This window comes from Carcharhinus amblyrhynchos, chromosome 1 (assembly GCF_965287045.1).
Source record: "Carcharhinus amblyrhynchos chromosome 1, sCarAmb.v2.hapA, whole genome shotgun sequence".
NCBI lineage: Eukaryota > Metazoa > Chordata > Chondrichthyes > Carcharhiniformes > Carcharhinidae > Carcharhinus > Carcharhinus amblyrhynchos.
The window spans coordinates 98,155,836-98,168,596 of NC_137324.1; positions in this window are offsets into that span (position 1 = coordinate 98,155,836).

Below are 12,761 nucleotides of genomic sequence, written 5' to 3' on the forward strand. Positions count from 1 at the left end.
CTTTGTTCTTTGTTATTCCTGGATTGCCATCCAGCCCATTGGCACTATTTGTGTTCTTCAGGATAATCAGTTGGGAAGCTAAGAATATAGCTAGGAAACCAGGTTTGTGGTAGGAAGTGAAGCAATAACTTCCATCTTCCCACAATTTAATTGGAAGAATTGTCTACTTATCCAGCACTGGATATTAGATAATTAAAGAGAATGGAGAATTGAGAGAGGTAGTGCGCCAGAACTGGGTGTCAACAGCATTCACATGGAAACTGACTTTGTGTTTTTGGATGGTGTTGCTGAAAGGTAGCAGAGAAATGGGAAATAAGAAGGGAGCAAGGATAGATCCTTGAGGTGCACCAATTGCTGTGTAAGAGGGAAGAGAAGCCAATGAAAGTGATTATTTAGCTACAATTAAACACATAATAATGGAACCAAATGAGGACAGTTGCACTTAGCTGAACAACAGTGGTTAGGCATTGGATGGGGATGGTCTGGTCAACTGTGTCAATGGAAACAGTTAAGAAAAATGAAAGAGGATAGTTTAATTTTGTCACAATCACATAGCTTGCCAGTTGTGATTTTGAGTCATTTCAGTGTTGTGACAGGAGTGGAAACTGATTGGTAGGATTCAAACATGGAGTTCAGAGAGATGGACACAGATTTGCGAGGCAACAACACATTTAAAGGTTTTGGAGACAAAAAGGAAGTTGGAGATTGCAAAGTACCATTCAAGGATGGAGAGATTAACAGTTTTTTTTGAGCAGAGGAGCAAAACCAGTAGATTTGAAGAAGGACAGTGTCCAAAGAGAAAACAAACTTAGAAATATCAACTTAGAAAGAGTGGTCCAGCTGCACTTAATGCTGGATGGCAATTGACATGTTTTTGACTATGTGTCGCTGAGGGGCAGTATGTTGATGAGAAATAGCAAGGGGACAAGGAGCAGGAAGAGAAATCATTGCAAAAGAGCTGAAAAAGAGCGAATTCATCCTATTATCTGTACTCCTGCTTAATCAACACGGTCTTTCCTCCCACAGGGAAAAGAACATACTATGATTAATTTGGTGCAATGTTTGAACATGTTCATTTTGTGAGCTTTCCTATCCTTTTTAAAAGAAGCTAGACTTTTGAAATGAAATAGCGTGTGTCAAAGATGGGCTGATTAAATTTTGATCGCAGAGATATTTCAACTTGAACATTTACAAAGAATTACAACTGGACAAATACTCCCACTATATATGGGTTGCATAGTTACTGGTGTGCAGTATTTTGGATCATTCTCAGGTTGTCTCAAGTTAGATTTAAAGTGAGCTGAAAGAAGGGGATATAAGAATAGCACACATGCTGGGGTTTGCAGCTTTATTGCCAGTTTCAACTGTAAAGTTTTTTTTTGCAACCATATTTTGGCATTGTTTTATTGCCCACTTCTAATGAATGCTAATTGAAGTTTCTTCAGTGTGATTGATACCAACTGAAGCCATATTTTACTAGGTGAGAGGATTTTTTCTTTGCTTCACAGTTGAGCTTATTTTATCTCCAGAAAGCATACTTCTCTTATTTATGATTTGATTATATAATTAACACTAAGGATTATTAATATCCATGTGTGAATATCACTTCACTGTACATTTATCCGCCTTCAATCCCATCAACTTTCCCAGACCATTTCTCTACTAATATTGATCTCCCTCAGTACTACCCTCTCACTAAATCTTGCATTCTCCAACAGTTGAAGGCTTGATCGAAGCAGCAGTATTTCGGGTGTGATAAGCCCCGCCCACAGCGCGATTCAGATTCGCGAATGTTTTTTTTTAAGGCTGAATGCGTAGGGGCTGCCTGAGAACAGGTTTACAAGTCAGGTCTGAATCATGCCCAGATTCAGCATTAGAATCGAAATGGTAAAATAGGGTCCTTAGTGTCAGCCTTTGTGTTCCCTGCAAGCTTATTTTCGTACTGTATTTTCCCCTTCTTAATCAATCCCTTGGTCCTTCTTTGCTGAATTCTAAACTAACCCCAATCCTCAGACCTAGTATTTTTCTTCACCAATTGGTATGCTTCTTCCTTAGATCAGATACTCTCTCTAATTTCCTTTGTAAGCCATGGAATGGCCCTCTTATATATTTTGCTTTTGTGCCAGACAGGAATAAACAGTTGCTGCGGTTTCCCCATGTGCTTCTTGAATGTTTGCCATTGTCTATCCACTGTCATCCCTTTTAAATAACTCTTCCCAATCTATCAAGGCCAACTCATGCTGCATATCCTCATAGTTTCCTTTATTAAGATTCAGCACCCTAATCTCCAAATCAACTACTTCACTCTCCACCTTGATAAAAAATTCTATGTTGTTACGCTCATCTCCAAGGGGTCTTGAACAGCTAGATTGGCAATCATTCCCTTCTCATTACACAGTACCCCGTCTAAGATAGACTGCTATCTGGCTGGTTCCTCCACACATTAATCAAGAAAGCTATCCTGTACACACTCCAAGAATTCCTCCTCCATGACACTGTGGCTGATTTGATTTGCCCAATCTATGTGCAGATTAAAATCACCCTTGATCACCGATGTTCCCTTATCACATGCATCACTAATTTCATTTTTAATGTCATTCCCAACATCAGCACTGCAGTTTCAGGGTCTACATATGACACCAACTAATGTTTTTTGCCCCTTGGTATTTTTCAACTCTACCCATACAGACTCCATGTTGTGTTAATCTCTATTGTGTTAATTTCCTCTTTAACCAGCAGTACTACTCCACCACCTTTTCCTTTATACCTGTCCTTCCTAAATATTGAATACCCTGGGACATTCAATTCCCACCCTGGTCACCTTGCAGCCATCTCTCCAAAATCCTAAATATATTATACTTGTTTATATCTATCTGCGTGATTAGTTCATCCACTTTATTGCAAATACTCTGTGCATTAAGCTACAGAGCTTTGTACACCTTGACATTCCTGCTGTCTTACCACCATCCCACACTTGATTTCCTCTTAGATAAATTTACAGATTCCCTCTGTGCCTCACTGGACAGCCTCCAATGGCGTCATGAAAGCACTCCATCAGAAGCAGCATTCTCAACTTCCCCAACACCTCCCTTACTCACCTTTCCATTCAATGTGCCCACTGGGGGGTCTCATCTTCCCAGTCTCCTTGTCCAACTGCCCCTCATCCTCCTTTCACACTGCAATCCTATGTCTTTCTGTATCCATCCCTGGAAAAAATATCACACAGTTCATTTACAACTGCACTTTCAAAATCTCAGCTGTCAAACCTTCGGTCATTCATTTGTCACAACATTTCTGCGGCTACCTTTTGACATTCTAGTCCCCCAGTGAAACCATTACTCACTCTCACCATGGCCATTTCCCCATTACAACTCACATCCCTGATCTCTTAATTCCAAGGGATGCAAATTTGAAAGAATATAATGGACAACTGGTTTTGTCAGGCACCAGATCTAACTGAACCACACAAAACACTACCTAGCCCACCTTGTGTCTGCTAAAACTATTCACTATTCCAGGATAATACTGGAATGCAAAGGTAATCATGACTTCTTTTCTCACTTGCGAACTGCCTTCTTAAATCTCTCTTCCCTGTTTCATCTAGCTCAATCCCAACAATAAGTGTGAGGAGTTTATGGACTTTTATGGCATTCAGGTTGAGATCAAACTATCAGCTGCTGCTGCCGCTTCCATCCATTCTTCTAGTTCAAAGGACCAAGCTTCCTTAAAAGTGCACCACTGCACTAGCCCTGCACTTATGTGCCAGCATACAACGTACTGTAAAGATGTGCAACATAGCAAGGGGTAATGTGGAATTGGAGAATGACACACATAAGAACATAAGAAATAGGAGCAGGAGTAGGCCATCTAGCCCTTCGAGCCTGTCCCGCCATTCAATAAGATCATGGCTGATCTGTCGTGGCTCAGTTCCACATTCCCGCCCTCTCCCCATAACCCTTAATCCTCTCTCTTATCAAAAACCCATCAACCCGCGTCTTAAAAATATTTAGCGAGGCAGCCTCCACCACTTCAACGGGCAGAGAATTCCAGAGATTCACCACCCTTTGAGTAAAGAAGTTCTTTCTCAACTCCTTTCTAAACCGCCCCCCCCTTTATCTTGAGGCTGTGCCCCCTAGTCCTACTGTCCTTTCTGAGTGGGAAGAGTCTCTCCACCTCTATCCTATCCATCCCATTCATCATCTTATACGTCTCAATGAGATCTCCCTTCATTCTTCTAAACTCTAACGAGTACAAGCCTAGTTTATTCAGCCTCTCCTCATAGCTCAACCCCCTCAACTCCGGCATCAGCCTCCTAAACCAAGGATTGGTGCACAGAATCACATGGTAAAAAACTCTGGGAGACAATAGTCCAGGGAAATGCTCAGTAAGTAAATGGCCATGACATGATATTAACCTGGGAACTATAAAAAGTTAAATGGTTCTTGTTTAAATATGTAAGACTCAAAGTCTCATAAATGAGACACCACAGCAGTTAGACAACATATTAAAGGATCCATATTATGACACTCTTCAGTACATCTTGTCCACAATACCCAGTTCCTTTCCTCAGGCGTTATTCTTCTCTCCTTGAAATCAGTTTTCTCCAAAAATCAATCCTTGATTCCATTGTCCATGCAAATTACTGTCTCATCACCAAGCTCTCTCTCCTCGCCAAAGTCCTTGCGCACATGGTCAACTCCAAATCCCAATTTTTTTCCTGAACGTTTTTGAATCCCCTCAATCAGGTTTCTGCTCTGGCCACAGCTCTTATCAAAGTCGCAATCATCCCATATGAGGGTAAATGTGACCTTCCTCGTCCTTCTCAACTGCCTGAAGCCTTTGACATGTTGACGACATCATCTGCCTCAAAATATTTTCCAGTGTCACCCAGCAGGATGGGACAATTCTCACCTGGTTTCATTTTTACCTATCTAATCATAGCCAGAGAATCACGTGGCTTCTCTTTCCATTTCCAAGCCATTATCTCTGGTGGTCCACAAAGATCTACCCTTGAACCCTTCCTGTTTCTCACTTACATGCTGCCCCTTGGAGATATCACCCAAAAGCACAGCATTCATTTTCACATAATAAGCTAATGACATTCAGCTGTACCTCAACACCACCCCTTTTGACTCTCCACTGTTGCTGAATTATCAGGGCTGCTGCTGGCCAGAAATTTCCTCATATGAAATATTGGAAAAACTGAAGTATTGTTTTTGGTCCCCACTTTAAACTCTGTTCCTAGCTACAAACTCCATCCATCTTTCTGTCAACGGTCTGAGACTAAACCATTCCCTTTTACTCCAAGAATGACCTTCCTACTACATATTTGTGCCATTGGAGGCCTGTGACCTGGTGTTGTGAGACTTCTTACTAGTGATGTGCCTCAGGGATCAGTGCTGGGTCCATAGTTATTTGTCATTTATATTAATAATTTGGATGAGAATATAGGAGGCATGGTTAATAAGTTTACAGATGATACCAGGATTTGTGGCATAGTGGACAGTGAAGTAAGTTATCTCCAACTGCAATGGGATCTTGATCAATTGGGCCAGTGGGCTGACGAATGGAATATGGAGTTTAGATAAATGCAAGGTGATGCATTTTGGTAGATTGAACCAGGGCAGGACTTATTCAATTAATGGTAGGGTATTGGGGAGAGTTACAGAACAAAGAGATCTAGGGGTACATATTCATAGCTCCTTGAAAGTAGAGTCACAGATGGACAGAGTGGTGAAGAAGGCATTCGGCATGCTTGGTTTCACCGATCAGAACATTGAATACAGGAGCTGGGACGTCTTGTTGAAGTTGTACAAGACATTAGTAAGGCCACACTTGGAATACTGCGTGCAATTCTGGTCACCCTATTATAGAAAGGATATTATTAAACTAGAAAGAGTGCAGAAAAGATTTACTAGGCTGCTACCAGGACTTGGATTGAGTAATAAGGAGAGGCTGAATAGACTGGGACTTTTTTCTCTGGAGTGTAAGAGGCTGAGGGATGATCTTCTAGAGGTCTATAAAATAATGAGGGGAATAGACAAGGTCTATTCTTTAAAAGTCAATATCTTTTCCCAAGGGTAGGGGAGCCTAATACTAGAGGGCATAGTTTTAAAGTGAGAGGGGAGAGATAACAAAGTGTCCAAAGGGGCAATTTTTTCACACAGAGGGTGGTGAGTGTCTGAAACAAGCTACCAGAGATAGTAGTAGAGGCAGGTGCAATTTTATCTTTTAAAAAGCATTTAGGTAGTTACATGGGTACGATGGGGAGAGGGATATGGGCCAAATGCGGGCAATTGGGATTAGCTTAGGGGTTTTAAAAATAAAAGGGTGGCATGGACAAGTTGGGCCGAACGGCCTGTTTCCATGCTGTAAACCTCTATGACTCAATGATAGGCTCCCTACTGACTTTCAAGCAGGGTGGAGGTCGTGGGGGGGAGCAGCATCCTGTAAAATCCAGTTCATTTTGAGTTTTTAGACTTTTGCAATGGGACAGCATATGTTGTTGGGTGCATTTAATTATCCTGGGTATTAAGAAGAAAGTGCAAAGTGTACAATACTAATTCTTGATCGGAAAAGAGCAAAAGTTGCATGGGGCCGTCCTAAGCTACTTAGCACATTCCCTCGCCAACATACCCCCCTTCTCTCCACTCCACTAGTGTGACTGAGTGTCAGTGGGGAGAGGTTGGAAAAAATTGCTCTTGTGGTTGATTGGCTATTTAAAAGTCTGTTGGACAATGTTGAGCAAGAGATCACTATCTGGACAATGCCTGGCCAATATTTAGTTATGACTGTCTCCCCCTGAGCACTGTACTCACCTGAGCTCCCCGGGAGGTCTGCTTACCACGTGCACATCTTCAGAGACCGGTTGGGCTTCACACCGATCTGACATCACGCTGCCATGGATGGATGTTTTGACAGGGGCGGCGAAATGATTACGGTGTAGGGGTCTGATAATGACATGTTAATGTATTCAGTTGGGGTTCCTGATGTTGAATGCTTACAATCGCATCAAATGTTTACACTAATGTAAAATGAGGCTTTGTACTTGTGACATTCTGCACTCCCATTGCTAAACCCGCCCGATGCAAACAGGAGTGGAAAATCCTAGCCATTGGGTGTACATGCAGGAGAAACAAATATTAGTTCATGCCTTCACTAATCATTGTTACCATATTAATTTACTTGAAAGTCTCTTGTGTGGAGTACAATATTCAGTTATTTCAAAAGGAAGTACAGGAAAAAAATGACAGACAGACAAATTCCTCTTAAAAAATGCTAACACTACAGGGACAGGTCATTCTCTCAACTGGTCCAAAGTGATGGTTATTCTTCATGAACTTCCTATTGTGGAGTTTTCTTTTTAAACCTACCAATATATTATACCCCTTTCTCCCGCATGCACTTTTCTATCCTCCCCACAAGTACATCTATGTCAATCACTTGAACTATCTCCTCTTGGAGCAGGTCACCCAATCCAAGCACTCTGAGGAAATAAGTTTGTTTTTAATTGCTTATTATTGTATTTATTAGTGGCTATCTTATAGTTATAACCTCTAGATTTGGTCTTGCCCACAAGTGACAAATATCTTCTCTACATCTACTTGATCAAATACTTTCATAATCTTAAAGACCTCTAATATGTCACCCTTCTGTCTTCTCTCTTCTAGAGAAAGAACTATAACTTTGTAATCATTCTAATTAACCTTTTTTGCACCTCTTCTAGAGTCTCAAGTTTTTTTTTATACAGCATGGAGGTTAGAACTGTTTGCAGTACTCCAAGCATGATCTAATCAAGATTTTGTATAAATTTACCATAACATCTGAGATTTTCAAATTTCATTTCAATAAGCTCACCCAAAAAATGGGCAGGAAAACCTTCCAGCTTCCCGCCCCTTGGGCACTTTTAATTTCTTTTGGAAAATTGTGCCCAACTTCTTTGTTGTTCAAGCTCCCTGCATATCCATTTGATAATAATGCTACTATTATAATTGTGTTGAACTCATTGTGGTATTTCGGTAGATCAGCAATCATTACCCTCTCACTTATAATTCCTACTCCTCAACTGCAATAACTTTCATTTATATAGCACCTTTAATGAGTAAAACATCCTATAGGCCTTCAATGAGGTGTGATTAAATAAAAGTTGACCTGCCACATAAGGAGATGTTAAGACACATGCTCGAAACCTTGGTCAACAAGATAGGCTTTTTAATGAGCATCTTTAAGGAGAAAAGAGAGGTGAAGAGGTTTATAGAAGACATTCCAGAGCTGCTGAAAGCCACCAATGGTGGAGCGATTAAAAGGGGCCACCAGTTTACTACTGGATATAAATTGTTCTTTATGTCCTTTTAAACCATGCTGAAATTCTCATCAATTTGCCCTGGCAGGAGGTTTCTATCTCTCCCAATGCAATATGTTCTAAAAGGTTACTCAAATGTGCTGCTAAATAGTTGATAAACTTAAAAAACAATCACTGACAAGTACTTCATTTTAAATTGCTTATATAAAAAACAATACAGAAACCTGTGAATGATTACAAGCTGATAATCTCATAGAGGTATTCAGCTGATGCTATATAGTAGGATTTTGTGGTTTATAACTCTACAACTGAATTTTATAATGAGATTACGGCCTTGAAATCACTCATTAATTTTATTATACCTAGAGTAGGATTGGTAAGCACAATTCTGACCTGTTGTCGCTGCTTTTTTTTTGCCGCTGATGGATATTTGGATTTTAGTCGACGCCAACAACCGTAGTTGTCAGTACAGATGGTGTGTGATGCACATCTTCAATGGTCAATTAAAGGCCATAGTGTAATCAGTGTAATTGATACAATGCAATTAATTCCGGAAACTAACTTCTAAGAACACAATGAACATGAAAGTTAGGGTGTGGCATTGCTAGAGACAATGATGAACGGTCTGTGCCTCTCACTCTTCCATGCCATTGCCACACCTATGGGCTGCAACTCCATAGTCCTAATAATCAGCAAGTGAACAGATTGCTGGATTACCACAAGAGCCTTCATGCGCCTTTGAGCATTAAGATCCCGAGTTTTGATGGCAGAAACATTAGATTTTGTGCTTTCCATAATCTCATAACGGAAATGTTGGCCAGGACTTTCCCAACACAAGGTAAGACACAATATTGGAACTAAATGAGCATCCTGAGCCTTCACAGGTCTGGAGTGGCAATCAAAGAATTCAAAGATATTTGGTACCTGAAATGTTAACCCGATCTTCCTGCTCAACAGATGCTATCTGACCTGCTGAGTGTTTCTAGCAATTTCTGTTTTCAATTACAGAACATACAGCATTGTGATATGAGGCTGGAGCAAGCATTGAGTGGAATCCCATAGAGGTCTATTCCGAAACCCCTATTGTTTTCAATCTACATAACTGATTAAACCAACTACATGCTGGTCAAATTTGATGATTCAAAAATAGGGAGAACAGCAGAGACAACGGATACAGCAGAAGATGATAGATAGGTTTTACAACTGGGAGGACAGATGACAGCTGAAATGTTATACTGATCAATGTAAAGTAATATTTACATGGGTCAATATATGTGGAACACACTGCACAATGAATGGAACCAAATAATCACAAGGAGACCTTGAAAAGGTCTTGGAATTATCATTAACACATCACTGTCAATTTCTGCACAATGGGGCAAAGTAATCAAAATTCTAATTATATAATGTAAATTTTGAGAGACTGTGCGGTACATTCTCACTGGGTAAAAATAGGATGGTAACACATTTAAAGTGACAGGGAAGTGCTTAATTCCCATTCCTATTGCTGATCTGACCCTCATGGCCAAATGGCTCGGGTGCTTATGTCAGTCAGGCTGTTTCTCCCCTCAATATGCAAATGGGGATCCAATAATGTATGTAGAACCTCAATTATTTTCAAATCTGCTTCCAAGAAGTCCAGAATATATCTTCTTCTTGCTGGAGGCTAGTCAGTCACTATAAAAATTTGTGGCAGTCTAGAACCAGTAGAATGTCTCAGGATGCTGCCTTTCCACCTAGAGCCCACCAGCTCTGAAGCCTGCAAGCCCTCAAAATGCATCAGACCTCTCTTCATGGTTATTGGGCAACCAACCAATACCTAAAATCTAGCCTTGTATCCCTTGCCTCAGTTGACGAAAATGCAAATTGAGGAAATGGGGTGAAGGTCAGTCTGTCTGATTCTCAGTGCCTCAATTTCTAATGGTTCATTTTAAAGAGCAGAAAGTCAGTCTTGCTAGGTAACTGATGATGTCTGCTTTCGACTCTTTGATTGTCGTCTCAATTGCAAGCCACAACAATTTGGCAAGTTTACCTAATAAGGCTAGAGTAGTAGATATGTTCACAGGAGTTGTGCAAAGGTATTCTAATCATACCCTGCTTAGGATACTAAATCACCAACCCCCTCCCCCCACCGGCCCAATACACACTAATTCACTCCCTCACCAAGCACCCCCCTTCCGCAAATACGCTGTTACGACACCAGACATTTCTTTTCAAAGATTTATATGGTAGGATTTTTAACTACTCTGCCAGTTTGACAGGTCCCTTTAACAGATGCTTCTGTCAAGTCCTCTTGATACTTTTGACCGGTCACTTTGACTGTTCCCTTTGACAGGTCCTCCTGACAGATGCTTCTGACAGTTTTGACAGTTGATTTTGACAGGTCTGTTGACAGTTCCAATGGGCTTGACAGTAATGTGTTTATGCACTTTTCAGTGCACATTCATGCCTACTTTTAACAATTCCAAAGGGCACCTGACCTCTAGCAAAGATCATTTGACCTCCACCAGGAGGAACTTTAGTCCCCCCAAAGGTGTCCCTTGCCCACATCCAAAAGGGCACCTTATCTCTCCAAAGGGGCCAGGTTCCCCAAATAAACCCATAAAGTTCAGACTTGCTCAGTGGAAGCAGCTGATGATTTAAATGGTCAGCTGTCTCTAAAAAATGTGTATGTGTAAAACTTGCCCTGCCCACATTCCTGTCCCAGCGAAATGGGAAATCCTATAATAAATACAGAAAATGTTGGATAAATTCAGGAGGTCTGGCAGTATCTGTGGAGATGCTGAGTCCACATGACTCTTCTTCAGAACTGAAGAGAGATAGAAATATGATGAATTATGCAGTTCCATCACATTTCTGCCCCTTTTCAGTTCTGTCGAAGGGTCATACGGACTTGAAACCCCGACCCCGTGTGTCCCAAGACCAGAAATTCTATCCCGAGCTCAGCAGATCCTCTTCCAAATTTTCTGTTTCATCAGCTATGATTCTTGCAGCGGGCAAGACGACAAGATTTTGACCACTAACTCTCTCCACAGGTGCTGCCAGACCTGCTGAATTTATCCAGCGTTTTCTGTTTTTCCTTCAGATTTCCAGCATCCTCAGTATTTCACTTTGATTATTGCAGGAAATTCTGTGTTTGGGGACAGGACTTGTGATTTTTTGGCCAGTACAATGGACAGGGTTTCTATTTTAGATTTTGTTTCATGTACCATATCCAATTTCAGAACCAGGCTACTTGTCTCTCTTTTATTTCACAGGCCTTAGCTTTGCTGACAAGCCTATTATGTGACTCTTTATGAAACGTTTTTTGAAAGTCTGTATACAACACAGCGACTCTACAACTATCAACACACCCCTCTGTTACTTCCTAAAAGAATCAATCATGTTAATTAAACATGATTTGCCTTTAAAAAATTCAAGCTGGTTTTCCTTAATTAATCCATCCTTGGCCAAGTGATTTGTTAATTTTATCTAAGGTTATTGTTTATTTCCTAGGTTCAGACTTGCCTGTTGTTGCTGTGTTTTTCCTTAAACCCTAAATGTTTTATTATTAAAATTCTGAACATGTATTTCAGTTCAGTATTTGTGAAAAGGTAGTACTGGTGAAATTAATGGGACTGAGAGTTGATAAATCCTCTGGACCTGATGATCTATGGCACAGAGTATTGAAGGAGGTGGCTGTAGCAATATTGAATATATTGGTCTACAGAAACATCGAAAAAGGAAGCAAGAATAGGTCATTTGGCCCTTCGAGCCTGCTCCGCCTTTCATTAAGATCATGGCTGATCATCAAATTCAATAAGCTGATTTCCCCCTTCCCCCCCTTCTCCCCATATCCCTTGATCCCTTTAGCCCCATGAGCTATATCTAATTTCTAAAATCAGACAATGTTTTGGCCTCAACTACTTTCTGTGGTAATGAATTCTACACATTCACCACCATCTCTTCACCTCAGCCCTAAATGGTTTACCCCTCATCTTCAAACTATGACCCCTAGTTCTACATTCTTTCAGGAACATTCTTTCTGAATCTTCCCTGTCTAACCCCGTTCGAATTCTATAGGTTTCTGTGAGATCCTTTTGCTCTTCTAAAGTGCAGTGCATATAATCCTAACCGACTTAGTCATTTGAGAGACCTGCCATCCCAGTTTTCAGTCTGGTAAACTTTTGCCATACTCCCTCTATAGCAAAGAAATCCTTCCTCAGATAAGGACACCAAAACAACACACAATACTCCAGGTGTGACCTCACCAACACCATATACAATCACAGCAAAAGATCCCTATCTCTCTATTCAAATCCTCTCGCTATGAAGGCCAACATGTCTTTTCCTTCTTTACTGCCTGCTGTTCCTGCACACTTACTTTCAGTGACTGATGTACAAGGACAACAAGATCTGTAGAAACATAAAAACTAGACACAGGAGTAATCAACTTGCAAAAATCTATAGATTCTGGAAT